At 33.9% G+C, this 16,521-nt stretch overlaps 1 long non-coding RNA gene across 1 annotated transcript; it reads left to right on the top strand.

The window, feature by feature from the left end:
* Positions 1-13,049: 13,049 nt before the first annotated feature.
* LOC139513011 (uncharacterized) lies at positions 13,050-14,512 on the top strand. The gene is made up of 2 exons (XR_011662371.1): positions 13,050-13,188; positions 13,970-14,512. It is a non-coding gene; the product is annotated as an uncharacterized lncRNA (long non-coding RNA).
* The last annotated feature ends 2,009 nt before the right edge of the window (positions 14,513-16,521 follow it).

Here is a 16,521-nt window from a genome sequence, read left to right as displayed (position 1 = left end):
ATTTGCTGTTTACAAGAGTATAAATTGTTCTAAATGAAAGGGATGTTCTGATACCTAACAGAAAACCCTGACCGTTTTGGCCCAACTTTTTTAAGCTTTTGGTCCTCGATGCTGTTCAACTTTGTACTTGTTTCGGCTTTCAAACTAGTCACTAGTAAGTCTTGTGTGGACAAAATACACTTCTGGCGTATTAAAATTTTAAACTTGTTGCCTTTTGTTAGCTATTATTCGTGTGTTTCTTTGTCAATTATGTTCTCCTATTTATTTATATTGTAGTCCTTTAATGTTGTGTTGTCATTTTGGTGTTGTGTTTCACATGGCCTTAAAAGAGGGAGGTTTGGCATGCCACAAAACCAGGTTCAACCCACCATGTTTTCGTTAAAAAATGTCCTGTACCAAGTCATGAATATGGCCATTGTTATAGTATAGTTCGTTTCTGTGTGTGTTACATTTTAACGTTGTGTTTACGTTGTGTCGTTTGTTTTCTCTTAATTTTGAGTGTGAATTCACATTACTATAAGACGTGTCACGGTACTTATCTATCCCAAATTCATGTATTTGGTTTTGACGTTATATTTGTTATTCTCATAGGATTTTGTCTTATGCTTAGTCTGTTTCTGTGTGTATTACATTTTAATGTTATGTCGTTGTTCTCGTCTTATATTTAATGCGTTTCCCTCAGATTTAGTTTGTTACCCCGATTTTGTTTTTTGTCCATGGATTTATTAGTTTTGAACAGCGGTATACTACTGTTGTCTTTATTTAACCCTTACCATGCTGAATTGTTTAAGAAATTGCCTAAATTTCTAGTATTTGCAAACATATGTAAATTATATGCAAATGAGCTGTACCCTGTTGCTGATGCATATTGATTGCATTGAATTAAAGATAGTGGATTTGATAAAAAGTTGGTCCTCGTGTGCAAAAAGCGTGAATTGTTACGTTTTTTCGTTCTTTTTCTCGACCTGGAAGTCCAACGGATTCTAACAGATGCATCACACTGTAATTTGCATGTAGAGTTGACCTTAGTTAATACATTTATCACAACAGTTGTTAGGTCGGAATGAAACTAATTTAAGTACTAATCAGTCTAAAGAAGATCCTTTGCACCAAAATTCAAAAAATTCCCGATTTTGTACTTTAACTTTCTTGCAACCGGAAGTAGTCGTTTCCTTGGCGTATTTTGATAATAAATACGATAAGTAGTTATATACCTTCGGGTTTACACTATTTGTCAAAGTTTCAGGTCTCATGACTTCGTGTTTCAGACCTCGAAGGTTAGCTCAATCCTCCAAAAACCCAATTTTGTCCGATTTCAATTTAGAAGTTCGTAGTTGAGATTAAAATGAACATAAAAAGTAAGAAACATGACAACCAATAGTGTCAGATTGAGGAAACATGCAAATGGCATTACGATGACCTCCAAATATATGGAGCGCGATGGGTGTGAAATAACGGTGGTCTATGTACGGCCGTAATATTACGCCCCCCCCCCCCCCCGCATGGTCAGGGTTAAATAATGAAAAGGGCTCGTAGCTAGATTTAAAACACGTCATCCCATTGAAGTTTTGAAGAATAGTTGCTGAACACCCCTTGGCGCTTATCATTATTTAACCCTTACCATGCGGGGGCCGCAATATTACGGTCGTATGCAGAGCACCGTTATTTGGCACCACAGGCGCTCCATACATTTGGAGGTCATCGTAATGCCATTTAATTCAAAGTGTATGCAAATTTCCTTAATCTGACACTGACTATTGATTGTCATGTCTCTTACTTTTAATGATCATTTTAAGCTCAAATACGACCTGACACTTTGCCAAATAGTGTATTCCCGAAGGCATATAACTACTGATCGTATTTATTTTCAAAATACGCCAAGGAAACGACTATTTGCGGTTACAAGTTCAGTTAAAGTAAAAAATCGCTAATGTTTAGAATTTTGGTGAAAAGGATCTTCTTTAGACTGATGTACCTTGTTCAGTTTGACTCCGATCTAAGGACTGTTGTGAAACATGTGTTCATTTGTGTCCACTCTACATGTAAACTACAATTGGATGCATCAATTAGCATCCCTCAGACTTCCAGGTCGAGAAAATGAACGAAAATCCGTAAAAATTGACGCTTTTTGCACATGAGGACTAACTTTGGGGCAAATCCCCGCCCATCCTTCCCCGTGTTCCCCTATCTTAGATGTAATGCATCAACATCAGGGTACAGCTCATTTGCATATAATTTGCATATTTTTGCAAATACTAGAAATTTAGGCAATTTCTTAAAACAATTCAGCATGGTAAGGGTTAAACAAGTTATCAAGTTGTGCCTTCTAAAATTGTTTTTTTACATTTGTCCCTTAAACTCCCACATGAATGTTATATTCTTAGCCGTCATGGCCATGGGGACATGTTATTTGGATGACAGGGTCATCTGATACATTTTTAATCAAAATACTCTATTTCAAAGTGTGGCTTAGTTTAATTCTAGCCCAGATTTTATAAAAGATTACAAAAAAATGACTTTGAAGGGCAATTACTCCTGAAGGGGGTTTCACCTTAGTGCTATTTGTTCGCCTTTACTGGACATCACAAAAGTTGCCATATAATGTTGACGTCTTAATATAAAATGTCTGACACCACTATGAAAAAGTGATTGTTGTATGACGTTAAAAGTTCGATCCGGACATACGAACATTTTTACCCTCAGGCTGTCAGATTTGCTTTATATGCTTTCGTTTTAGAGATAATATGAGGCAGGCCTTACCTGTGAAATATCGATAATGTTTCCGATGTTGGTTCTGTTGTTAAGGATTAAAGATGTGACGTCGTTTTAGTCACTATGTCGTTTTCAATGTAAACAAAAAGACGCTATCATCAGGTAACGGATTTTTTATCATATCAAAGAATAATTTAAATGAAATTGTTATTGTGTTTATTCCTGTATATAACTAGACTGATAAATATATATTATACTCAAATTCTGATAACTAACGTGACTGGAATATTTCTGCGCAAATGCGGGGGAAAAAGGTTAGAAAAAAAAGTCTGAGTTAATTTATTACAAATTAAATGTATATTTTTGTTATTGATTATTCTTCTTGTAAGTACACAAAAACACTCCATTTAGCTACATTTACCCTCGTGCTATTTTTAGCCATGGCGGCAATCTTTTTACATAGTCTCAGTTGTGGATTTCAAGACGTGATTTATGCATTTTTCATTTGAATCTTTATACGCTCTGTGAAATTGTTGTGGACCATTTTTTGGATAAAAAAAAAAATATGATACGTGTAAAACGCACTTATTGAACGGTTCCTGACGTGGGGCATGTATATATTATAGTTATGGTGTTAGGATTGGACATTGTTGATGCCATATTTTCCTAATCAACTGTCAATTATAAACTGATTGGATGGAGCAAAAGCTCCTTACCATTATATTTGAATGGACAAATTCTCCCGGGGGAAAGGGGGTATCTAAGTCAGTCACTGAAATAGAGGTCACAACTAGAATCTGACGAATGCATTTCGAATTTGTTATTCGTACCCCAGATGTATCATACATACACATATAATTGATGTTTCACTTTATTCATGAACTTATCAATAAAAAAATATCCACATAACATAGTTAGTAACAGTTTTCTAGTGATGACTTCTGTACAATTTTTTTTGTCAAAGCCATAGGGTTCACCAGTAGCATCCAAAAGTAATAGGGCATGTTTAAGCGTTAAAAACAGATGACGCCAATTTTTTATACTTTCAATGCTAAATAATTTTGTCTAATTTTTTTGTTCTAATAGCGAAACAAAAGTTCAACCCGTGTACGTTCAGAATGATTTTAAGGCAAAAATCAGGGCCAGATATGTTTTCTCTCTAAAATATCTGTGACCACCACATCCTCCCAAAAATGAATTGTCCGTACCTTAGACCTTTAATCTATCTAGAGATTACTGATTGGGGATCATAATTCAGCAATATTATAAATGGCTTGGTCGTCATGGATTCATGTTTTCGATGGTAAAATTAGAGCTGTGGAACTTTGTTATATCTTGTGAGTGTACATGTAATAGAGTATTGCCTTTTGTTTGGCAGAATTGTGATATAGGAGTTAATAAGTCCTTTGGTCCATCCTTTGTCGCTTTGAATGTGTCTTGCTTGTCATCTACAGCTTTAGCTATGTGTTTCTGTAATTTGAATTTACAAAATTACTGAGTGATGTAACTGGTCAATTCTACAGTATCGAATCACATTGACTTTAACATAGTCAATAGTATCTTACCCTTAAATACGAGCAAATAATATCTTTATAAGTAACGAACTAAATAAAATAAACGGGAAATAGCACAGTTAATGAAATATAGTCTGATAAATCATTTCACAGTCTTAATAAAAAAAACCAAGTACAAGTAAAAGGGGGGCGTACGCGCTCTACGCCCCTATGAATCAGTCACTGGTTTTGTAGCAATATTTAAACTTTTGATTTCTCTAAACCTTACACTACTTTTCCCCATGCTCAATTGAAAGAACGACTTCACCATCTCTTTAATAGAGCGTTTTATATAAAAATTGAAATCGTAGATATAAATTTCGTGTTTACCATACTGATTCTATCCGAAAGTATGCTGAAGATGATATCAAAAAGCTATCGACAATATATTTGTAGTCTGGAGTATTTATATTTCAATAGACTGTTGGTATTCCAATGAGTACTAATTGTGTACTCCTACTGATTTATTTTTGTTTGCGAATGAAGCAGAATTCATTAGGAACCTTGTAAAAACCAAATCGAAAAGCACCTTGCGAAATTCTTTAATTTTCTTTTAGATACAAGTATATTGATGATATCTACTCACTGAATAATCCAAATGTTTTTTCAGTACTTACATCTCATGTATCCCAGTGAACATGTAATTGAAGATACTTCTGCATGATACTAGTAGGATTTTAACTTCCCAATTATTAATTGCCTATTTTTTAGAAGTGACATACCTTCTTTCCCCTCGTATATTGTGTTAACATATCACAGTTGGTACGTTATGCTCGTACATGTTCAGACTTTGTGGACTTCATATACAGGAGTGTGCTCATTACATAGAAACTTGCAAACGAACTTGAAGAACCTACTAAAAGACAAAAAAAAAAGCATCTTGCGACTTCACACTAATATATAAGACAAACTTGATGATACCTTTTATTCCGTCTTTATAAACATATGCAACTGTAGTTCATGGAGGTCCTGAAATAAGAATAAGGAAAGTTTACAAATGTTGCACAATGTCTAAATTAAATTTGTTTAAAACTGTATTTTAAGACAAAGGTATAAATCGTGAACAAATCTTTTAAAGAAGTTTTCAACTCCACTTTATTAATTCTATTTTTGATGTTTTATGCACCTGAAAATCATTTGAAGATTTAAAATCTTTTTTATTTTTAAATGCTATAGACATAAAAGTTTTATATTGCCACTCAATAAATTTTTTTTAAAACTTAATAAACAGTCAGTAAGTCATCAACTTTAAATAAAAATAGTTTTAATTTTTTTGAACTTGTATAGTTCTATTCATACAATTTTTTTTTTACACTGAACTGAAAATAAACAACAGAAATCTAACAATTTTTATCAATTTGAATGAACAAATTGATAGTCTAAAAATTTCATAAATTCATTGACTCAAGTTGCAAACTAGAGAATATTGCTTCTTCAATAATCATGTTATTTGAACATGTTAGAAACATTATGATCGCTCACCCTTCTGTTTAGTTTTGTAGCTGTTCTTGCATTTGTAGAATACAGCTGCATGAGCCAGTAAGAAATTACAAGCAGCCTTGTAAACAGTCAGGATCATCAATACCAGGGGCAATGTATTTAGTTCCGTATCCTCCGTAAATAAATGTATAAGGGTCATGAAATGTGATCCATTGATTCACCTACAAAATTACCTAAAGGATATGAAATTGATGTCAGTGCTGATCTTTTCACTATTAGTTATTTTTAAACGTATGAAAGTCTGATCAATAAATCACAAATGAAAATAAGTTGGTTTACAGTATTGTAAACAAAATAGTGTTTATTGTTACCCCTCCCCCTATATTTTATGCAATCTATTTTTTCTGTTGCTCATTTTTGAAAATCGTGGATCAATTACTGAAGTTACATAGTGTTAATATCTCTTTTCAACTATAAAGTTACATTTTGCATTTACATTTCTTTTCAAATATAGAATTGCAAAATGATGTTGTTACTTCTATATTGTTAATTGTACATCCCCTGTGAAAGTGAGAACTTTTTAGTCGTTAGTACTATTAGTTTAGAACGAGGAATATTATGTCACCACTTATTAATTGTGATAGGTAGAATTGTGACCTATTGTTATGGTATATTCTTGTTGAGTAAATTAAATGAACACTAAAACCCAATTACAACTTTATATATAGGCCTTTGTGTATTTATAAACAGATTAACATTTGTTCTCATCTCATGACAAAACTTAAGTAAACTTATAATTAAAATTTTTGAGACATCAGTATGGCTTCAAGCAGACATTTTTTGTCTGCAATACTTTTCATAATATCACAAATTGGTTTCAAAATTTGTTTTCCATTTCAATCGTTCTCACCTACAAGAAAATACTTTATGAAAATAGTTCGTAACTAACGAAACTTACAAACTTTAATGGAAGCGTGTATACAAAGTATAATCCATTGGGTAAATATGAAATTCATCACACTATACACCTACAGGCTTACTTATCAGGAGCCTGTTGTTCAGTTGTTGTCGTTTGTTGAAGTGTTTCTCATATTTTTTTTTATATCTGCATAGATTAAACCATTAGTTTTCCTGTTGAATTGTTTTACACTTGTCATTTTCGGGTCATTCAAAGCTTGCTATTCGTTGTGAGCCAAGGCTTTATGTCTGTGACCGTACTTTGGCCTATGATTGTTGACTTTTTACACATTGTGATTTGGTTGGAGAGTTGTCTCTGACCGTCTCATCGGCACTCGTACCAAATCTCCTTATTTATATTTAAATGGGTCATTCTTCTCACTAAAGCCAATAGTACCTTGAGGCCATATTCCTGGAAACATGTATCAGCATAAATTGCAAGTTTATCAACAATGGTAGAATTGAACCATTCTCCTAAATCTTGAAGTGCCTGCGGTAGATCCCAGTGATATAGCTCCACCATGACGGAAACCCCTGCTTCATTGTAAGCAATAACGACATTATGATAGTGTTGTAGGCCTTCAGTGTTAAATGGTCCATCACCTAATGGCTGTATTGTGGTGGTCCACGACAATTGAAGTTTAAAATGCTTTGCATACAAGAACATACTTAACCTTTTTAAGTTTAAGGAAAAGATTTGAATGTTTCAGATCTAGAGGCATATCACTTGTACTTTTTTCATTATTGAATTGAGCATTTCAGCATATCATAAGTGAGTTCCGCAAGATTTAACCAATACAATTAGTTTGGTAGCTGCTATCAAGCGTGATAGCACGGACTTTTTGAGCTTTTGAGTAAAGCGTGGTTGTAGTGTTAAAGTAAAGAAGTTTCTCACTGTGGAAGTAATGTTTTTAAATCCTTGTTAAATGCTTTTAATGTATTTTGTTGATAACAGCTAGTTTCGGTTAGATGCTGTTTTATAATTAATGTTCTTAAATGGAGTTTGCGTCTGTATTGGTTACAACGCCTTTTGAGGACTGTACTGTAAGTCAGGAAGTTTTGAATGATTTAAAGCTTAAAGTGGCGTTTGCTCAGGTTGCAGCGTTTAATAAAGATATTTTAAGATATTCTTGTTGAATATATCTTGGGAGAAAAAGTCTCCGAATTTTTCGTCATTGTCGAGGTATTGGAAATAATAACTTTGAAGGAGAATGCTTTTTTGGTTTAGTTCAATCAAGGAGTTTAAGAGCACATTTATTTTATTGAATGTTCATGAGTCAATTTGGACAAAGTTATGTGTATCCTCAATTTTTGCCGAAGACAGCCCGCATTGCACGATTTTTAATGGCGGTTTTGTACTGTGGTTTATTAATTTTATTTTGATTAATTTCATTTTGAGGGTAAAAATGCAGATGCTGAAGCTGTTTTAGGGCTGTCAAGACTGCGAAAAGATGAACTATTTAGAGAGTTTAACAAAAGTCGATTTAATTGCTCAATTCGAGAAGCTGACGGGTAATTTATAATTTATTATAAAGTTTTATTAAGACTTTCAGAGAACCGTCTATTCATAGTAAACATGGCATTAAATGTTTTGATAATTTAGCTTCAATTGACCGATAATGCTCTTTTGAACAAACATTTTTGTTAGAAATGTAGATCTGCATCTGGTGCAATAAAATTAGCCTTTGGTTTTTACGTTCATTCTTGTTATTTATTAGGTCTTTCCACTTTTCTGAGGCAAGACCTATTGTTTTTCTTCTGATTATTTTTTGTTTTTTCTTCTGTCTAAGTTTATTCTTGCGATAAATATTTGTTTCGCAATATGTCGCTTAGATATTTGGTATATGATATCGAACAGTTTATGCGCTTTTGAAATTTACCCTGTGTAACCGAATACTTTTCTTTGTAGGAGTTATCTCCCCAAACATTGTTTTCCTTGTGTCCACGACTCCTTCTCAACCGTAAAAGATTACGACAAATATATTTTATAAAATTGCTCGTTATATCCTTCGCCTGATTTGTCCAATTTCGACCGAAGCAATATGAATGCTCCATATGAGAGTTATTTCCCCTTTTGTATTTGAAATTTTGAAATGTATTTTAAACTGGAACACCATAAGTGATAGAGACCTAGGATCTTTTGATTTGAGGTCCTGGGTCCAAAAAAAAAAATGAAAATTAGGTCAAGGTCAAAGGTCAAGGTCATATTCTAATTTTTGAATTAGGCTTATTTCCACTCATTTTCAGAAACCGTATGAGATATCGACAAATTATTTTGACTAAATTGTTAGTTGCGACATGTCGTAACTTAATAATTTTAGTTGAAAGGGTGCGTAGACAATGCATGGGAGTTTTTGCCCCTATCATATCTAAAATTATGTGTAAAGTGATATTTAATTATGTGTAAAGTGATTATAAACCATACATATTAGAGACCTAGGGTCTTTTGATTTGAGATCCTCGGTTTGTGACCTTGAAATTGAGTTCAAGGTCATAGGTTAAATTGAGGTTCTAGATTTTGACCTTTGCTTTAAATTCATATCTCTAAATCATAAAGCCATATGAACTGACATTTTAGACTGATTTTTAATATTTTAATATCAAAATAGATATTAACTGGTAGAAAGACCTTCAATTGTTCTCTGAACAATTGGTTTTTAATTGTCATCAGAAGTTATGATTTTATAAACGGTAAACAGGTTACCTCCGAGTTTTTCGCTTTTGACGGTTCGTGATTTTTAACACATTGTACACATGTAATTGTATCTGTTCCGATTGATTGGTTAATGATTTTATTTAATTCCAAGTGAATCCGTTAAAGATGTACAAAATGTATTTATTCTTCTGTGTGGGAAAGATGACAGTATTGAGAATGTGAGACTTCTAGTGCATGAACTAATTATGTTGGTGCTAGAGGTCAGAGATTAAGTAATCCGAGTACAGATACACCAGCGGTGAAAGGTATGAATTTTTCTTTTTTACCTTATTCTTTGTTTGCTTGTCCGTCTATAGTAATTTAGCCCTTTTTAAATGCTTTTCGAAGATAGTCTCTCCTTATTTGTTACTTAATGTTGATGAACCTTTATGTAGGCATTTGCTTATACAAGTGACATATCATTTACGGCAACAAATCTAGTCTTGTTTCGTTGCATTTTTAGGAAATCTGGATTTGTTTGCTAACTTAACTTAATTTCCTCAGAAAACAGACTTTATAATTTTTTTAAGTTTTTTGTTATTTCCTTTTACACTTAATGTTAGCGCTACTTTCATGATTTCCTACATTTACAGCTTACGAATTGTTATTTAGGGCAAGGCATTGTCCTGTATTTGTATTGCTAGCATACATTGCTTTGATTTTCTTGATTTTTCTTTTGATATATATTTAAAAAATGTTTCAAGAAATTTTTGTTATTTTCGATTTTGTTTGCTGTAAGAAGCTCCGGCTGACCCATCCCCACCAATCAGCAGCTGCAAGCAACGAGACAAGACCTGGATAGGTTGAAGAAAATTCAAAGGTTTTACAGGTAGATGAAGCACTATCATACGTTAGAACTTTGGCAGAAAGACCAAAACTTACAACACCGGGAGTATTACTTGCGGTCATTGAAATGTTGGTTGATGCAGCTAAAAAGCGAATCATCAGGACTGTTCTTTATTTTTAAAAATCTTTTTCAATGTGTAAAAAATACGAAGATGATGTTGATTTATGTGGGCTCGTCTTAAAGATAATTGTTTCCCAGGAGGACAATAAGATTTCCTCCTTAATTTCAGACTGGGCAAAATCTAAAAAATAAGAGGAACCATAAGGGTCAAAGGAGAGGCGGGATATATTAGATGCTTCATTTACTTCAGCTCCTGCATTAACATTTCCTGGATATGGATATCAGAATCGCGGTTTTGGTTTCCCGTATCCTAATTTGTAACCAGGACGCAGGCGTGTAGCTCCCTATACGCTAACACGCAATTGCGTGCACATCGACTCGGCTTGCAAAAAAATTTATTGCAAAATAAATATTTATAATTTAAATGCTTATAGGAAACACATATATATGTTGTCACTTTTTTAATTGATGAAATGTCATTAAATAACGGCATTTGGTTTCAAAATAGAAGTTTTATTGGAGATCATGTCAAAATCGGACATTAACTTGTATCTTTTATAAGATTTGAATTTATTATACTAAGTCTAAGACATGTAGTTTCGGAGCACATCGGCAATAGAATATTGAAAATATGCCACGGCGATGTTTTCGACAGACTACCCGACCCAATCACCCTGCAGACACGCCAAAACAGTATTGGAAAGTCTCATTATATTTTGCGTTTATAGACCATATTATAATGGAACTGCAGAGTGGAGTCGCGTCTGGTATTATCAGAAAATCGTTTTTTGTGCAGTATCTGCTGCTCGTGTTGTAGGAAATATAAAAATCGAACAAATCTCAACATTGTCGGAGACATACGAAACTGACCTGGTTTGTAATTTTGACGAATTCAATTTGGAGATAGCTCGATGGCGAACACGTACGCTGTTTTATAACATCTCGCGAGTGTTACCGTAGAGATCTATTAGTGTACTACGTCTGTTGAAATCAAATGTATTCGATCAATAATGGGCCATTCCAGTTAATTTCTGAAATGTGGGGATAGATAGAGAGATTTTTTTTATATACGTATCAGATAGAAACATCATGAAATACTGTAATAACTGGCCAAACGGGTGTCCTGTTACTTTGCTGCCACCACCTGTGTTTACAGGTACACAGGGAACATCAATAGACTAGAATAAGCTAGTCTAAAACAGAGAATGGTTTAAACACGGATGTTCTTTATATTACCAGACCAACAGGGTTAAAATACTTCTGACACATTAACTTCACTTTATATTTAACAAGAAACCCAAATTGCGAGAACAATATGGGTAAAGAATATTCAAATACGTAATAGTCTGTGTATCTAAACGCACTTTCTATCGTGTAGTTTATAGAACATCATTACACTGTAAAATAGAGGCTGCACCTCTATAACCTGGAATCGCATATAAACTAACACTCAAGAAGTGGAAACTTCCAGAGCAGTACCATCAGACTATTCCACAAATGAATATTATCTATCTGACAATCGAATAGTCTCTTGTCTCGGTCTAACAAGAAGATCTATTCTCTCACGAGACAGTGTAATGACAACAATCAGAGACCAGTTGGACAACTATGGTGTATTATGTGTTTTCAACAAGGAAAAGTAAGATAATTGTGAGCATAAAGATGTTTTATTAGTTAATTCACGAATTGTTCAGTAAACAATATTACATAGTTTTTATCTAAATTATTTGCTACAGTGTTCAACCAACTATTAAATATGCTATAACATTAACATATATTGTATGCCATCTTCTAATAAATTATACTTTACAAAAAACAGTACTTTGTTATATTATCTAATAGACTTCAGCCTCCTGGAGTAAGCACAGGAAGACAAACTTCAATCACTAAGATTGAGAGTATTTAAAAAGAAGTTTAATATTATTCTAGCTTCTTACAATTCTTAACCTAACAAATATACAGAATTTACAAATATTCTCTCTGAATGCTGGAAAATCTCAGCAAACAGGATACTTAACAAAATGTCCTTAACAAAATGGGAGGGGAAAAGAGGAATGGGGAAGCCATGTAACTTTAATCCGTTTACCTCAAAGAAACAGGTTAGCAAATGAAAGCTAGCCTGAATAAATAGACCAGCTATTTATATGTACATGTACAATTATATTAACTCCATTTTTGATTCTGATCTAAGTCTTAGAATACAAAGACTTATAATGAACAGAACAAGTCCAAATATTTGGTAATTTAGATAAATCAACTGCACTAACAATTGAAAGAGCTACACAAATGTGTATTTAAAAAGCCAAATGTATTAAAGTGCAGTAAAACCGCTTAAAATCTCATGAAATACGGGATAAAATACCAGCGTCTGCTAAATTTGATGACTAACCGAAAATAAAGCAACGTCTCTCAAAGACTGACAAGGTAGGAAGAGCCCCTGATGAACGCGTGCAAGCTTTTTATACCCCGATGAAGCTATCGGGGTAACGAACGGTTCTTAACGGGGTAACGAACGGGTAACTGGGAACGGGCCTGACAAGTACGAAAAGAATCCCCGATAGCTAGAATTAAGTACATAAAAACGTAAACAACATGTTTACAGAACATAAAAATCATCTTAGTACAATTTTCAACCACAATTAAAATAGTTTTAATACAATAATCTTGTAATAATCGATCTACAACCGCTATAGTATTCATACACTGTCTTACGCTAGTGGTACATAAAGTTCACCTGAGGTTTCACACAGTTCACCTCATTTGCATAATCAATACACAAAAATCATTGTGCCGGTAATGGCAACTGAAGTGAAAGTGAAAGTTAACTACATAAGTTATCTCAATTATACAACAATAAAAATGGTTTTACACTTGAAAAACGGATTACATAGAACACTGAAAGCATAATGAATTGAATTAAAAAGGTGAGAACCGGTGTCAAACTTTAAAATAGCCCAAAATCGAATCATAGCCGATAACAGGTGCTTGAATGAAAATACACATGTTTTCCAAGGAATTTCGCTTGGCCAAGTCATTACATTGGCTCCCCACTTTAGTTTTCAGTGTCCTCACGAAAACACAAAATTATCGTGAATTATTATGCTCATATTATAAAGAAAATATAATTTCAACAATAACAAACTTTAAACTTTAAAACCTCAACCTTGACTAGAATTATTTAACAATAGATAAGTTACTTGTAAGCAACAGCACTTAGTACTTACACACAGATACATTTAATCTCTAGAAGAGAACTTCGGCAAAGTACAATAAAAATTACAAGATACAACTTGTAAAAATATAGCAACACATTAATATCGCTATCAACATTCATATAACAATAGCAATATTAATTAAAAAATCTACCCATCTGAGGATTTACATTTTCAGAATGTCTAATCCTACAACACATTTCAAAAATTAACCAACAAACATAAATTTACTGACTACCATACTGGATTTAAGGTATAAGGTCAAGGATTCCTTATACCTCATAAAAATTTTGAAAAGCTAAATACTTAAAATACAAGCTAATTAGTGTTAGATTTTTGCTAGCACTAAAAATGGCAACTATTATTACTGGACAATCTCAGTAACAGTACCAAAACAATTACTTAAGTAATTGAAATTTAAAATACATAAAAATATATATAACCATCAGTACCATTAAAAATATATAATCTATCTTCTGGTCTTCTTCTGTAGGGGTCTTTGTACGCTGGACTTCACTTTCCTGGACGAGGATACGGTTCTCCTGGGGACGAAATTCTACATCAGAGGGAAACAGGGACGTCTATAGGTATTGACTAGAAAAATGGGTCAGCAGGATGTTTATGTGGAGATGGTATGTGACTAATTCCAAGTAATTGAGGTATCTAATCAAGTTTTCTTCATCATAAAGAGCCGGCAGGACTAAATGTAGTAGTAAAAAGATGATGGTACAGCTAGCAATATCAGAGGTGAATGATGGTAAACAGAATAAGTGACAAAAGTGATGTCATGTTAAACATGTTAAAGCCGTCAGCAAAACTAAAAGGCTAATCTGCAAAGGAGGAGGTTCAGGCTCGGGCCTCGTCCTAGTTACAGATTCACTAAATGCTGGGATCTTAGAAACAGACATGGTATCTTTATGCTGATCTAGTGCTAATCGTCGAACACTCAAGTGTCTGGATGTTTCATTCTCAGAGTTATCTTTGACATTCACCAAATATATAACTTCAAATTCCATTAAACGTGCAGTACCAATAACCGTGTTTTTATGTATGGTCACTTCATTCATAAAAGGGTTCACAAGTGTAATTTTACTCATCACATGACCAACAAGATCAACTAAACAGGTAGTAATTATTAGAGATGACTTCTCCATAACATCAGCAGAAGGTTCTATTCTTGATGAGACAACCAACCGTCTAAATCTGTTTTCTCTATATATGCCTCCAGGATAAGCTCACTGTATCCTGGTACAACTGTACTGTCAGGTGCTACAACCTTTCTAACTCTACTAAATTCACCAGCAATTTTAAATGGAATATTCTGTTCATTCCAATTTAAAACTTGATCAGCCAACCTTATTTCAGCAGGACCCTTTTTGCCCATCACAAGGATATCCAATCCTACCAAAACGCTGTCCGTAATATGCGCTACCACTAGCTCCATATTAAAACTAAAATTTTCAAGTCTCACTTCAAAATCAGCTGTTCCCAACTCCTTGAGTGGGTTTGCATCAGCTCCAGTAAGCGAGTGTGACTGCACTAAAGGTGACCTGACTTCATCAGGTATTCTTAAATATAACTCTTCAGATAGAACGGTTCTAGCAGCTCCAGTATCCACTGTAAAAATAGTGGGTACATAATTTATTTTCCCATCTATATAAATTCCATCGTGTCTGGACTTGCTTTTAATCTTAAAAACTGGTTTACATCTAGGTTCGTCTGTTCTGAATAACCTCTGCATTTCAGAATCTTCAAAAATTTCAGGAATATCAATATTTTCAAGGACTTGAGGCAAAATTATCTCCTCTTGGATCTCAATACTTGGTTCAGCTGTATTAACAATCTCAGCTGTACTTTCTAACTCTATTGGTCCACTAAAATAAACTGTTTCTCCTCCACGAAATCATTGGATATGGTACTAGGGGTATGGTCCAATACTTCAATATGGGCCATTTCAGGCTGGGTCTCTGCCATACAATTCTCAACTTTAATACTACGGATATGGTCCAATACTTCAATATGGACAATTTCAGGCTGGGTCTCTGCCATAGATTTCTCAATTTTAATACTAGGGATATGGTCCAATACTTCAATATGGACCATTTCGGGCTGTGTCTCTGCCATACAATTCTCAACTGGATGCGTCAATACATTATGATCATCATACATTTTAATTTGGGGTTCCTTGAGTCCTTCATCAACAATAGAAAACTCACTTGATTCATTAACATCAACAAAATAAATATTCTGGCCATTTTCATGTTCAGCATGGGTCTCCTCTCGGCACATAGAATTGACCGTCTTCAGTTTAAAGGGTCTGGATCATTCACAAAATCAGGGGCATTCGGATTCAAACTGGTATCAGGTCCAAAATTATTATTTCTTGGCCTTGGCTGGAAAGGAACAGGTAAATTCTGGTTATTTTTAAACTTGGCGAAGTGTTGGTTTATACCAACCAGGTGTTTAAAATTCTTGGGAATGTTTTGTGACTAAGCTAAACTGGCCTTTATCTTGACGGAGCAGAAAAAAAGAATCATTTAGAATTTTAAGTGAATCTATCCTTGATGGCAAGGACGTAGACATTAAAACCCTTCAACGTTTTGCAGGAAAATGCATTTCATTTTTTCTTGCTGTCCCTCTGCCAGATTGTTTTCAAGGGAAATCAAAAGGGTCATTTTGCTTCTAGAAATAGTAATAATATTAGCATTTACAAAGAGCTAAAAGAAGAGTTAAAATATTGGCGTTTTTTTTGGATAATTGGAAGAGAGAACTGCCTCTTGGATATAAGAAACCTATTTAAAATTTGTTTTATCAACTGACTCGTCGCTTTTTAAGTGGGGTGCCTTTATGATTTTCAAAGAGGTAACCGTAGAGTTTGGTGACTTTTGGAAAAAGAACAATAGCTCTCATATCCACGTTAAGGAGGCAAATGCGCTACTACACTCTCTCTGTTCTGTTAAAGAGAAAATTGTCGACTCTTGAGTGGACGCGTTTTGTGATAATCTTGCGGAAATTAATGCTACGAGTATTAATCAAGGAGGTAGA

This window comes from Mytilus edulis, chromosome 2 (assembly GCF_963676685.1).
Source record: "Mytilus edulis chromosome 2, xbMytEdul2.2, whole genome shotgun sequence".
NCBI classification, from domain to species: domain Eukaryota; kingdom Metazoa; phylum Mollusca; class Bivalvia; order Mytilida; family Mytilidae; genus Mytilus; species Mytilus edulis.
The sequence above is the reverse complement of the archived record's forward strand: the minus strand, read 5'-3'. Positions and strand labels throughout refer to the sequence as shown.